Genomic DNA, 14,155 nt, shown 5'->3' with positions numbered 1-14,155 from the left:
TTCAAATGAAATGCTGTGACAGCACCTTAAGAAACCCGTAAATAAACTCATGCCAGCAAACCTCAAAGAACTGAAGCAATGTTGTAAAGAGAACTGGGCCAGAATTTCTCCATGACAAAGTGAGACTGATCATACATGATCATACAGTTATACAGAAAATGATTACTTCAAGTTATTGCTACCAAATGTGGTTATACAAGCTACTGAATTGTGGGTTGTACATAGACTGTATAGAGTCCTGCGAAAGGCTGTTGTTTTTTTTACATGACTGTATGTAGGTGTTTGTGTGGTAGGAGGTGTTTAGCATGAAAGTATCAAATCAGTATGGTAATATTACCCATATGATGAAGCATGTAGAAGGGGAGGTTGAAAAAAGCAGCAGAATGGATAAAGAGAAAGAAGAAGTCTTAAGAAAATAGATGGCATGGCAGAGAGGTAGACTGAAAGGTAGAGAGTAGCAGTAGGCAAGAGAAATGGTTTGCAAGAAATTTAGAATAAGGAGGGGAATGAGGACTTGGGAGGGAGGCGTACAGGAGGGGAGGTCAGAGGGGAGAGCAGCAGGTACGGTGTACATCTGTCACCTTCTGCTCCTACGGGCCAAGAATGCCCAGGAGGAGCAGGAGAGGAGGAAGAGGAGCAGGAGGCGGCACAAGGAGCAGAATGACACCAGCATGAGGAGCATTACTAAACAGGCCTACCTTTATTTTGAAGCTGACTTCAAGAAATTTCTAACCACTTCATCTAAAGTAGCTCTGAAATGCTAAAAAGCTTGCCTCTGAATGGAATGTAATCCATATTGTTTGGTATCTCAGAATGCATATGGTACAGTAGCGGAGTATTTTTTCCTTGAAATGTTCTTATATTGTAAAGGAAGACAGAGCACAAAAAGAGGTGAGAGAAAAGGACCTTAAGAAGGAGGTGCTAAGCTAAAAAAGAAAACGGCATCGGTGGGAATGGGAGCCACATAGGCACAGTGTTCATGATTCTACTGAGGTTGACGCTGTCCCAGAAACTTATGAATAACATCACTGTGTGTCAGCTGGTCTCTAAGTGTGTGTGTGTCTGTGTCTGTGTGTGTGAGATGAAGCAGAAGAAGTCAGGGGCTTAGCCACTGTCTATCGTGCAGGGCCTTGTCTTCCTAAAATCCGCTGGGATTGTGAGTGAAACAGAAATGACCCAGAAAGCTAGGACACACAGCTGTACAGACGTCAGAATATCAAAGGAGCAACTCAGTTTACATCAGTCTCTGCAGAGGTTGACTTTATCTCCACAAGTCATTTACATGTTTAGTACAATAAAGAGGATAAACAAGTGAGCATCCATCATGTACTTTGTGGATTAGCTTTCTTACATTTCTTATATTTTTAACAATTTATATATCATGTTATATAATGAGGTGTTATATATGTTATATAATATAATGTTATATAACTGACACACCAGTAAAGTACAGTAGCAGATAAATCTTACATCTGTCTATATCAGCTGAAAATGCCTCAGTCAAATTTTTACAACCCCACCCCCACCCCCACCCTTTTACCTTAGAATATATGCAGAATATATGATTACTGCTATGTAAATAAAACTCAACATGTATTTATTAAAATGGCATGTATTTAACAAAATAGGCTGTTTTGAGAACTGATTCATTGTGACCAGAGTAGGTGGATTTTGTTCTCTTTATCCCTTTTGAAATCCATGAAGTCCCAAAGGATGACTCTTTAATTCAATCAAGTATGATAAGAGCGAATGGTTGTGTGAGGTTATTGGGGGATGGGAAAGCCATACCATCTGTGGCCAGATATGTTTGCATGCGTCTAGCATAAGGTGTAACCAGAGTGTTTATGATGCATGTGTAGTACTGTGTTCCTAATCTGTTACACATCATTAACCATAAGAATGTTCAGAAAGCTGAAGTGAAATTAAGTGACTTTGGTTTGATTTTCAGAATCCACAAAATGCTGAATGATTAAATTCAGCTTCAGTCCTCCAGCAGCCTCATCAGTGTACTGACTGATGCAGTCACATATGGTTGCACTGAGGGAAGGGGGAAAAAAACGTGGAAAAAAAGCATAAATGAAACATTTGAGATAATCTTTATTAATGATTCAACCTATTTCTTTTTATTGCTGTTCTCTTTATTTATTTACTGGACCTTTATTGTTTATTCATGCACTAACATTTCAGCAAGCATGTCATTTTGAACTTGAAACAAAAACTAATCGCTCAAGGAAAGCAATTTATCGTTTTCAATTTCAGTCAGATACGGCTGAGCAAATCAATGTGCAATATGATAACAGAGGCACAGATTCAGGTCAGTGGGCTTCCACATCCCAATAATCAAAGAGATTGAACTACACTAAAAACTGAAAGATATTATCTAGTTGTGATGGAAGTGTACTAATTGTCTGGGTCATAGGCATGCATTTATTAAAGTACTTTGGCACCAGTACTTCACACTGACACACATATTGATTTTGTGATAGGACATATAAGTCAGCACTAATTTCTGAAAGAATTAGAACTCAGCCCTTAGCACCACCTGCTTTGCAATGCAACCCTGTCCACTGAAATGCTTACAAGCATTGGACATCCACTGACACATGTCTGGGAAAAACCTAAAATCAATGGAATGGTTAATTGGAAGTGTGAACGTGCATGTGAGCTTAAATGAAAGTCTTCAGTGTAAATGTGATTCATTGATAGCTATCCAATAACAGATAAGGGCCACTGCAAAAATTCCAGTAACAAGCACTGGTGAATGATTAACGACAAGGTGGCTGTGTGTTATGTAGTTTGCGACTGTTGCATGTTGCAAGATTTGTGTGTGCATGTGTGTGTGTGTCTGAATCGCTTGCTAAAAAGCCCAAAGACCACTGTGAAGGATCTAACCGTTCAAAATGATCAGTATGAACACATTCATGCTATCGCAGTTGATAAGAATATATGGAATTTCTTTTGTGTTCTAATAATAGAAAAGAAATAGTTTTATTTCTTATCTTGCTCTCAGTTTTTGTGTTTCATCGTTACCTTCTAATGTAGTCCAACACATAATATAGTCCTCCCTTGCTCCTGCTGTCTCTCTCCTCACCCCCATGTTGGTGGGGTCTGGTTCTCTGTGGTTGTCGGGGGTGGGGGTTTGCCTGGTGTGCCTGTCCTGGTCTCTCCATGAGGTGTGGCTTATCATGGTGGGGCGTGCCATGGCAGCTGTGTGAGGCTCCGTTTTTGCATCTGCTGTGTTGTCTACTGGCTGGGTGGGGTGGGGGTGGCACAGACGTTGGGGGCGGTACGGCCAGAGGATGGGTGGAGGTTGAGGTCCTGCCAGCTTGGCTTTGGGGGGGACTCTTCCTTTCCTTTTCCCTGAGGGTCCTCCCTGCAGGCCCCTGTACCTGGCTCTCTGGGGACTCTGTTAGGGGGCTTGGGTGGGCATCCTGTGGGTCTGGTTGTCCTGTACTGCTGGGGCTGGTTGTGCTGGCTGGTGTCTTTCCTGGGCTTTGGGACTGTTCGCTGTCTCTCGACTTGTGTGATGCTGTGGGTTCCTCTTTCTGTGTGCTGCCTGGGTGGGACTGGGATGTGCTGTGTGGCCTCTGCTGTGTCTTGGCTAGGGCCCCAGTCACTGGTGGAGACCTTCCTGCATGTTTCTGGCTTGGCACGCAGGTGCCCACTGTTTCTTGGGTTTTGCGGTAGGTTGCATCCACTTGGGGTTTCTGTGGGCTTATGTGCGTTCTCATCACTCACTCTGTGTTATGGACTCTGGTGATTCTGGTGACTTTGATAAGAGTGGTTTTGTTTCTGCTAGTTTCTTTAACCTTGTTTAAGTGCATGGATACTCGGTTTCACTGAAATGCATTTTGCTGCCCTTGAAGGGATTTGGGAAAGATCACACGCATGTCCTCATATGTCCTTACAGATTCACGTGGACACACCACACCACACACACACACACACACACACACCACACATACGTGTTTTCGTGAAATATAAGGACGTATGACAAAAATAGGACAAATGGGAACGTGCCTTTCCAAAGGTTCTAGAGGCCTGAGAATCAAATGGTTTTTGACCCATGCTCTCAGGAAAGCAGTCATCTATTTAGATTTTAGCTAAAGCCATATTTTGGTCAAACCTGATTTTTATGCGACTTATGGGGACATTGTCAGGTTTATGTGACTTATGAGGACTATAACCTCTCACACAGTTATTTCATGTCTAAGTGAATTGTAAGACCCAGAGATACACAATTTTTTCGAGTATACGTGACTTATGGAGACCAGATAACTACAGTGTCAGTATTTGCAAGATGGCCTGTTTGAAATATCTGCATAAGAAGCATAGCTGTATATTCATCACACTCGCCAGTCAAGTAACTTGAAATAAATCAGATATTTGTTATTAGAATAGTAAATCTGAGCTGTTCTGGGACTTAAAAGAGACATAGTCTAAGAATATGGTAAGTCTATTGTTTAATCGTTATTGTACGGCATTATGAATGTTGTAGATGGCATTCATGTGGAAAGGGAGGAAAAAAAAACAAAAAACTGACTTTCTTGAGTTTTTCCTTTTTTAATTGCTGGTAACAAAAGTAAACTGAAACAATAAGGTTTCTTGAACATTGTGCTATTTTTAAAAAAAGATAAATAAAATTACATGAACAACTAAATAAAGAACTGACAAAACTGAGCACCTTACAAAAGCAGAGAATGAAAATAAAATCTCCTACCACTGATAAATTGCACCAGAGTCAAGTTTAGGAGTTATAGTTCTATTTATTCATCCTCCTTTTTAATGCTACGATTCTGTTGTGTATGTAGTATTTTATTCCAGCCCAGTCTCTGTCTTTTAGAGCTACTGGTTCTGCCTGAAGGCAGGCATCACAGTCCCTTTTACCTGGTACCTTGCACCTTGTTATGAAATGTAACATATGCCGTTCGACAGCCTTCACTTCATCATCTGTCCACTTGCTTCTCACCTTCCCAGCTGTCATATATGCAAACAAAATAAATGTCTTTACTGAAGAATAATGATGATGAAAAATGTTTAATATAAGATAATCTAGATAGAAATGTGAATATAAAATGCTCTTTTACCTTGCTTTTCATTGGAGCATTTCAAAGATGTACCCACAATAATTGCTGTGTCCTGCTGTGAATCTGAAAAGATGGAATATGTATCATAATAAATATACACATCTTTAAAAAGAATACTATTTCATAACACAGGGGATATAAAAAGTCTACACACCCCTGTTCAAATGCCAGGTTTTCATTATGTATTTAAAAAAAAAAATCACATCCAGATAAATAATTTCACAACTTTTTCCACCTGTAATGTGACCTATAACCTGTACAACGCAACTGAAAAAACAAATCTTTCAGGGAGGTGAAGTTAAAAACACCTGAGATAATGTGGTTTTATAAGTGTGCTCACCCTTTTATAACTGGGGATGTGGCTGTGTTCAGATTTAACCGTTTACATTCAAACTCATGTTAAAATTGGAGTCAGCACACACCTGTCACCAATTAAGATACCTCTGATCAACCCAAAACAAAGTTCAGCTGTTCTAGTAGGCTTTTCCTGACATTTGTGTAGCCACATCTTCCAGTGCAAGCCATGGTCCGCAGAGAGCTTCCAAGCATCAGAGGGATCTCATTATTCAAAGATATCAGTCAGGTGAAAGCTACAAAAGAATTTCCAAGGAATTAAATATACCATGGAATACAGTGAGGACTGTCATCATCAAGTGGAGAAAATATGGCACAACAGTGACATTACCAAGTACAGGACGTCTGTCCAAAATTGATAAGATGAGAAGAAAACTGGTCAGGGTGGCTGCCAAGACGCCAACAACAAGGAAGGAGCTGCAGGAATTTCTGGCAAGTACTGGCTGTGTACTACATGTGACAACACTCTTCCATCTTCTTCATATGCCTGTGCTATGGGGTAGGTACAAAGAAAAACATCCAAGCCCAGCTTAATTTTGCAACAAGACATCTGAAATCTAAACGCATGTGGGAAAATGTGTTATGGTCAGATGAAAACAAGGTTGAACTTTTCCAAAAGGTATGTTTGGCGCAAAAACACTGCTCATCACCAAAAGAACACCATACCTACAGTGAAGCATGGTGGTAGCAGCATCATGCTTTGGGGCTGTTTTACTTCAGCTGGAACTGGGGCCTTAGTCAGGGTGGAGGAATTATGAACAGTTCCAAATAGCAGTCAGTATTGGCACAAAACCTTCGGCTTTCCGTTAGAAAGCTGAAAGGAACTTCATCTTTCAGCACGACAATGACCCAAAGAACACATTTAAATCAACAAAAGAATGGCTTCACCGGAAAAAGACTGAGGCTTGGAATGGTCCAGCCAGAGTCCAGGCCTGAATCCCATCGTACATCTGTGGGGTGACCTGAAGAGGGCTGTGCACAGGCAATGCCCTCACAATCTGTCAGATTTGGAGTGGTTTTGCAAAGAGTGGGCAAATATTGCCACATTAAGATGTGGCACGCTGATAGGCTCCTACCCAAAAAGACTGACTGCTGTAATAAAAGCCAAAGGTGCTGCAACAAAGTATTAGTTAAGGGTGTGCATATTTATGCAACCAGGTTATTTAAAGTTTTTATTTTATATTTGTCCCCTTTAAGGGCTTCAGTTTATTTTTCAATTGCATTGTATAGGGTTACTTTTTTGACATTTCACTAACTCCTCTTAATTGGAGAGGAAAGCGAAATGTCAAAAAGTAACTTAAAGGGCCAAATTGTTGATTGATTTTTTACATCAAATCGTGGACCGGAAGTAAGGGGCGGGGCCGGATGCGGCCCCGGGCCGCCACTTTAAGACCCCTGGTATAGGTTATAGGTCACATTAAAGGTGGAAAAAGTTGTGAAATTATTTGTCTTGCTGTCATTTTTTTACATCATGAAAACCTGGCATTTGAAAAGAGTGTGTAGACTTTTTATATCCACTGTACGTTCACTTACTTATTTTATTCACTGCATTCACCATATTTGGGTGTATTTCATATTTTCACCTGTTGGTTCAGTGCTGACGATGCTTTTTGTCGACGTGCCTTCCAAGTGGTCCAACATGACTGAATCTGAAGTGGCCTCCATGTTGCTCAATGTGGTTGAGTCAGGTAGGTGCTTTGGGTCCCGAAGTCTCAGTTCTTGAACCTTGGAAGTAACAATTAAGTAAAGTATCTATACAACATGTCCTCTGAGAACTTTGTTATTAAACATACTGAAAAAGCCACAACACCTCTCTGCTGCAGGTCAGGAATGGTTTCTCATCAGAATCGTCGTCAGTCGTGGCAACCTTATCTGGTTGGGTAAAAATTCAGGACAAATTATTAAAATTAAAGGCCAAACACATGTTACGTATGAATCTTTGTAACTGATGTTTCATATTACCATCAGGATGTATGTCAATGTCATCCAGTCCTTTCCCCTGCAGGTCAGACAGTTTCCCTTTTTCCATTGCTATCAACAGTTTACTGACTTTTGCCAGCTGTATGGTACTCTCTGGAAGCCGGTAGAACTCTCGGTGGATCCGGACATCGTGTCCAAGAAAGGTAGCAGCTGATCCATTTCATTTTCTTTTAGATTTAGTACTGTGGATAAAGTGGCAACTTGCTTCCGCAATCTTGTTGACGTGAGTGCCTCTGGGTTCTTTGCACCCACATTGCTTTGCATACTTGCGAAGGCAGTCAGAGCCTCTGTAATGGGAAAGTGCACCTGGACGTGCAAATAAGTATACATTCTCTGTGGGGACTTGACACTTACTCCTGTTTTCCATGAGGAGGTTCATTGCTATGATCATGTCAGGTGTGAGAAGCACAGGCACCATTCTTGACCTTTTACCACGAATCTCAACTCTATCAAAGTACTTTGCAAGCTTCCTCTCCAACTCATTGAGGCACATCATAATGTCGGGGTTCAGCTCTGTGCAATTCCGGGATGTAAAAGCCTGGACCTCCATTTTGAAACTTCCCCCTGCCGTTTTCTGTTAAATAGTACTACTGTGTCAAAGTTACATTAGCAGGATTTCCAAAGTTTGTGTTGTTAGGTTTTTCCTCCACATCCTTCATGCATTTAGCACACTCAGCAGCAAGAAACTGGTGCAGCACTGACACATCCTGTGTAAATGGCAAAAGCTGGGGTTTATTCCATTGGCTTGTTGAAGCGTGCCCAATGCAGCAGCTGAAATTGACTCTGCCCATTTTTTCTGATACAGAGTGGCAAATTGCTCGGCTGACTTGGAAACATCATGGCGATGTCAATGATAGCACTGCACTGTACAATTCCTGCAAGTTTGGCTAAACTGTGCCCCAATTTTAGAGCCAAGGATGGGACTTTATATGAGTTGCTTTTCAAGTCATAACCAGCAACAGCTCTGACAGCTTGTATCACGTGAGGAAATTGCTGGGCATAACAAGGTCTTCTGTCCTCTTCAGAGGTGTTTTAGCTCTAGCTTCTATCAACAGCCTGCTATCTCTCTCATTTCTGGCGAATGTAATCATTCCTTCTTTCATGCGGTTTCCTGCTGTTGTACAGTGACTCACCAAGGGAAAGAATGTCTCTTTCACTTTTTACAACCAAGGAAATGCCATCCTGGTTCATTTCACAAGCAATCTTCCAAACAGCTTCATGAACTTGATTGGGTTTGGCAAGTCAATGTATCCGCTTTCGTCCAGTGAGAGAGTCTCCTTCAACAGGCTTCTGGGGGCACCTTCTCACATGTCTCCAAAGGCTTTCTCTTGCATATAGCCCTTGACAAAATTTGCAATGACGGTAGTCCTCAGATTGTTTTTCTATAGTGGGTCTTCGACAAGCAACAAATGCTCCAGTACCTTGGACTGCCACAGAACATTATGTTCAAAGTTCCCCTCTTTTTAAGACACCGTAACAGCTCTCTTCTGTTGTGGGAAACCTTTAGCGAAACTGAAATCCATTGTTACATCAGGCTGGTTACCGTGTGCGCTTTCGAGGTGTCTTGCCAATTTAGAAATGGGTTTTTTACAATACAGACAATATTGCTTCTTGTTGTACTTGCTCTTCCTTCCTGTTTTTGGCAATGCTGTGACTTTTACGGAGCTGTTATTGTGCGACATGCTCTCTGTTGAATCGGCACTGCAATTATCACTGAAGAACTATGAGAACCAGTGATTCCACACTGTGTGCTGTAGCCATCCCAATGAAATGTCAGACAGTTTTTTGGGAGAATTGTCTGGTCACTCTCAGTTCCTTACTTTGAACACTTGTGTCTGAAGAGTTGTCACTTGAGTCTGGAACATAGTCAACATCTTCATAATCTGTGTTATCTGAAACTCGGGATCAGAAATCTGAGGAAATAGAAAACGGCATTAAAGAGCTATAGTATCATTTCCCTAAGATCCTAAAATGTGCATAAGTGACTTTGAAAAATGATAATTTTAAATACACAGTTAAAAATAACATTTGATTTCCTTAATGCATTTTTTGTTCTCTATTTAACAACTGTCATAATTACCTGGTCATTAAAGCGTGAGTAGTTTCCATCATGAATTCACCATCATCAACTTCAGCATGTCCAACCTTTTAAAACATTATTAATTATTAAAATTTATTGAATAGAGGTTTCATGCCCAGTTAGATTAGGTTTTAAATTATGAAATAATACTCCTAACACCAAGACAAGCTGCTTCACTTATTATGACTAGTGGGAGAGAAGTCTCTACAGTGCAACACTTCTCAGTGTACGATGTGATATTGTAGACTGTGTTAAACAGGAGACCAAACATAACATCTTGCTATGGCTCACCTACTGCATAAATTAAAATGAAATATTTTAGGAAAAAAAAAAAATCAGTGGCAGCAGTCCTTCAATTATGTACATAAACTAGAAACAATGAGTAAATGAAGAATTCACCTATTTTTGTAGGCCTCTGGATATTCTAAAACTCTAAAATAAACATCCTGACATAATTGATTGCATATAATGAAAAGATTGTGTTTCGCTTATATTTAAATACTCACTTCATTCTGGTGGATAGAGTCAAAGTTCTCTGCCTTCTCTCTCTAATTTTTCATCTTAGCGTCATCATAACGTTTCTCACACTGATCATGATGTCGTTTTAGATTTTGTAGACAGCGTATTGCTCTAAGCTGTAACAAAAAATAATCAAGAATCAAAAGTAAACAACGACGGCTCACCTTATATTCTGTATTACTGTTCTCACTCAGTAAATGACCGAGTGAAATAACATGAACTATTTTTTTTAAAAAAGAAGAATGTAGCTGTCTCACCTGTTCTCCAGTTACTGTCCCACTAAAAGGCACAAAAGCAGAGGTCTGGTCAACCTAAAAACAGAAATTTTAATGAAAGTTTAGCCAAGATATCGAAACAGGTATGGCAATTCTAAACAAAAATGTATAGAACTACAAAAGATCTAAAATGAACGATAGCTTAAGCTTAATATGAACAAGGATCGGGGCTTATACTAGACGGTTACATCCCCAGATGTTGTCTAGGATATGGGGGAATGTAGCAATAAATAATGCTCCAGGTGAATGAAAAGGCCAATAAAATGTAGCAAAAAAAGGATTTATTAATAAATAATATGGCTCAAGCTTCCTCCTGAAGAATTAACAGGTTAACACCTTTACTCCTTAAACTAGACTAAATTAGTACCCAAAATATTCCTAGAACATAACTTAAAACAATAAACCAAAGAGGTCTCTTCTGAACGAAAGAGCAATCACCTGCAAGTTCTCATCTAATCAGGAGGAACAGAACAGCAGCCTCCTCTAAAGAAGAGTAACCAGAACAACCTTCCTACTCAAAGGAAGAAACAAGCATGACACACACACTCCTTCCTGGTCACCAACAATGTCCCCCACCAGCATGGAGTACCAGACCAGGAGGTATTTAGTCAATCAAAATCCTAAAAGGTTCTATCAACCCATGAATCCAGACCTCGCTCTGAGCTAGATCTGAGACCCTCAGCAGTTCTCTCAGCACTTATGTACTCTGGTTCACCTGCTGATTAGCTGAAGTTGCACATAACAACCTATAGAAGACTAACACTGTAGTATATCTCCCCCTAAACATATGAGACATTGTGACACACATACACACCACCGTTTATTCAGACTATATGAGGACATCAAATTAAACACTAAACTCTTGAAAGTTAGGAAATATGAGGACATCGTGACTCTCACACACACTACCATTTATTCAGACATATGAGGACATGCGACTAAAAACATGTGAATCTGTTTTCCCCTCTTCTATGTCTTCTGTTGTTGTCAAAGAAATTCTGAACCCCACCCTAATGTAAATGGACACTTCCTAAAGAATTAATTCATGTAAACCTTGCAGCAGGAGATCAAAGGACAACAACGTGGTAAAACTACAGAAGATTTTAAATTCAATGATAGTTTAGGTTTATTTAAAGATTAAGGGGTCGTTGGTCCCCAGAGTTGATGAAACCAAAGTATTTCTGCCAAAGCATTCTGAAAACAAGTCATAGAAATTATGATATTGTGAAACTGCTACCAAACTGATTGTTAAAGGGTATTTTATTTATGCACCGGACCCAAATGAACATCTATTTGTGTTTAACTGGAACTAGAAATGTGTACCAACCTGTTGAAAGGATGAAGTGGATGGCCCGCTCATTTGTGGCTCTCCTGAAGGCTGAGTCGGATCTCTACACTGGTGTCTGCAGCAAACACACAAATACACTGTTAAATTCATTCTGTAATAAACTAATGATCATCCTAGCTTAATGAGGTCGAGGCTATCATACTAGACCCTATAGAAAGACTTCACTGTAGTATATCTCCCCCTAAACAATATGAGGACATTGTGACACACATACCACCACCGTTATTCAGACGATATAGGCAATCAAATTAAACACACTAAGTCTTTGAAAAGTTAGGACAATATGAGGACATCGTGACTCACACACACTACCGTTTATTCAGACTATATGAGGACATACGACTAAAAATGTTGAATCTGTTTTCCCCTCTTCTAACGTCTTCTCGTGTTGTCAAAGAAGTTCTGAACCCCACCCTAATGTAAATGGATCAACTTCCTAAAGAATTAATTCATGTAAACCTTGCAGCAGGAGATCAAATGGACAACAACGTGTGTAAAACTACAGAAGATTTTAAATTCAATGATAGTTTAAGGTTCATTTAAAGATTAAAGGGGTCGTGGTCCCCAGAGTTGATGAAACCAAGTATTTCTGCCAAAGCATTCTGAAACAGTCATAGAAATTATGATATTGTGAAACTGCTAACCAAACTGATTGATAAAGGGTATTTTATTTATGCACCGGACCCCAAAATGAGACATCTATTTGTGTTTAACTGGAACTAGAAATGTGTACCAACCTGAAAGGATGAAGTGGATGGCCCGCTCATTTGTGGCTCTCCTGAAGGCTGAGTCGGGATCTCTACACTTGGTGTCTGCAGCAAACACAAACAAATACACTGTTAAATTCATTCTGTAATAAACTAATGATCATCCTAGCTTAATGAGGGTCGAGGCTATCATACTAGACCCTATAGAAAGACTTAACACTGTAGTATATCTCCCCTAAACAATAGAGGACATTGTGACACACATACACACCACCGTTTATTCAGACTATATGATGGCATCAAATTAAACACACTAAGTCTTTGAAAGTTAGGACAATATGAGACATCGTGACTCACACACCTACCGTTTATTCAGACTATATGAGGATGACGACTAAAAACATGTTGAATCGTTTTCCCCCTTCTAACGTCTTCTCGTGTTGTCAAAGAAAGTTCTGAACCCCACCCTAATGTAAATGGATCAACTTCCTAAAGAATTAATTCATGTAAACCTTGCAGCAGGAGATCAAATGGACAACAACGTGTGTAAAACTACAGAAGATTTTAAATTCAATGATAGTTTAAGGTTTATTTAAAGATTAAGGGGTCGTTGGTCCCCAGAGTTGATGAAACCAAGTATTTCTGCCAAAGCATTCTGAAACAAGTCATAGAAATTATGATATGTGAAACTGCTACCCAAACTGATTGTAAAGGGTATTTTATTTATGCACCGGACCCAAATGAGACATCTATTTGTGTTAACTGGAACTAGAAATGTGTACCAACCTGTTGAAAGGATGAAGTGGATGGCCCGCTCATTTGTGGCTCTCCTGAAGCGAGTCGGATCTCTACACTTGGTGTCTGCAGCAAAACACACAAATACACTGTTAAATTCATTCTGTAATAAACTAATGATCATCCTAGCTTAATGAGGTCGAGGCTTATCATACTAGACCCTATAGAAAGACTTAACACTGTAGTATATCTCCCCCTAAACATATGAGGACATTGTGACACACACATACACACCACCGTTTATTCAGACTATATGATGCATCAAATTAAACACTAAGTCTTTGAAAGTTAGGACAATATGAGGACATCGTGACTCACACACACACCGTTATTCAGACTATATGAGGACATGACGACTAAAAACATGTTGACTCTGTTTCCCCTCTTCTAAACGTTCTCGTGTTGTCAAAGAAAGTTCTGAACCCCACCCTAATGTAAATGGATCAACTTCCTAAGAATTAATTCATGTAACCTTGCAGCAGGAGATCAATGGAAACAACGTGTAAAACTACAGAAGATTTTAAATTCAATGATAGTTTAAGTTTATTTAAAGATTAAAGGGTCGTTGGTCCCAGAGTTGAGAAACCCAAAGTATTTTGCCAAAGCATTCTGAAACAAGTCATAGAAATTATGATATGTGAAACTGCTACCCCAATGATTGTTAAAGGGTATTTTATTTATGCACCGGACCAAATGAGACATCTATTTGTTTAACTGGAACTAGAAAGTGTACCAACCTGTTGAAAGGATGAAGTGGATGGCCCGCTCATTTGTGGCTCTCCGGAAGGCTGAGTCGGGATCTCTACACTTGGTGTCTGCAGCAACACACAAATACACTGTTTAAATTCATTCTGTAATAAACTAATGATCATCCTAGCTTAATGAGGGTCGGGGCTTTCTACTAGACCCTATAGAAGACTTACACACTGTAGTATATCTCCCCCTAAACATATGAGGACTTGTGACACACAAACACCACCGTTTATTCGACTATATGATGGCATCAATTA

At 39.8% G+C, this 14,155-nt stretch overlaps 2 long non-coding RNA genes across 2 annotated transcripts; both read right to left on the bottom strand.

Moving 5' to 3' along the window:
* Positions 1-4,765: 4,765 nt before the first annotated feature.
* LOC115786795 (uncharacterized) lies at positions 4,766-7,151 on the bottom strand. The gene is made up of 3 exons (XR_004020463.1): positions 7,025-7,151; positions 5,088-5,150; positions 4,766-4,977 (listed from the first exon to the last, which is right to left on the bottom strand). It is a non-coding gene; the product is annotated as an uncharacterized LOC115786795 (long non-coding RNA).
* A 2,892-nt stretch (positions 7,152-10,043) lies between these two features.
* Positions 10,044-13,183, bottom strand: LOC115786798 (uncharacterized). Its single transcript, XR_004020464.1, has 3 exons — positions 13,137-13,183; positions 10,278-10,331; positions 10,044-10,136 (listed from the first exon to the last, which is right to left on the bottom strand). It is a non-coding gene; the product is annotated as an uncharacterized LOC115786798 (long non-coding RNA).
* Positions 13,184-14,155: the final 972 nt, after the last annotated feature.

This window comes from Archocentrus centrarchus, chromosome 1 (assembly GCF_007364275.1).
Source record: "Archocentrus centrarchus isolate MPI-CPG fArcCen1 chromosome 1, fArcCen1, whole genome shotgun sequence".
Lineage (NCBI taxonomy): Eukaryota > Metazoa > Chordata > Actinopteri > Cichliformes > Cichlidae > Archocentrus > Archocentrus centrarchus.
Note: the sequence above shows the minus strand (reverse complement) of the source record. Positions and strands in the feature narration are given on the sequence as shown.